Below are 634 nucleotides of genomic sequence, written 5' to 3' on the forward strand. Positions count from 1 at the left end.
GGGAGGAGGGAAGTTAAATCAATATTTACTCTTGTTTTAATTTGATTTGTGTAAACATTGGCTTTTGACGGCAGATCTTTAGAAGAAATTCAGCAAAATTCTACCCACAAGTCTCTGACACTGAAAAGGTAACTTGATAGAAGAGAACAAAATTCTAGTGAAAGGAGATTTCTAACACTTTCTTAATTTCTTAATTTTAAAATTTTGAAATTAGCAATATGTGCAATGATTATGAAAAAATATCATAAAAAGCAGATGTATGTGTTGTCTAAAATTACTGAAAGACTGCTTTCCCATACACTGTGCATTAGCTTGGCTTTCTGTACCTGCAAGTCAACCCACATAATGATAGTATCTCCATGCTTGAACCCCAGGTGCAGAGATGTGCTGAGCTTTGCCTCCCAGCAGTCTCTGGACTAGTTCCCCTACAAAAAGAAAAGGGAGTTTAATAAATGGGCCAGGTGTGTAATCCAACATCAATTTAGCCAGCAGATTCTTCTGGTTCAATGGTTGGATCTAGCTCAAGCGCCCATTGTGCGACTGCCTGCAGTAGTATTACACGGGTGTCGCTCAGGCACAGATAATGAAAAATATTTTCTTTTTTTTTTTTTCCTGTGGGAGTGACTGTTACGGT

The sequence above is a fragment of the Corvus moneduloides genome, chromosome 12, assembly GCF_009650955.1.
Source record: "Corvus moneduloides isolate bCorMon1 chromosome 12, bCorMon1.pri, whole genome shotgun sequence".
NCBI lineage: Eukaryota > Metazoa > Chordata > Aves > Passeriformes > Corvidae > Corvus > Corvus moneduloides.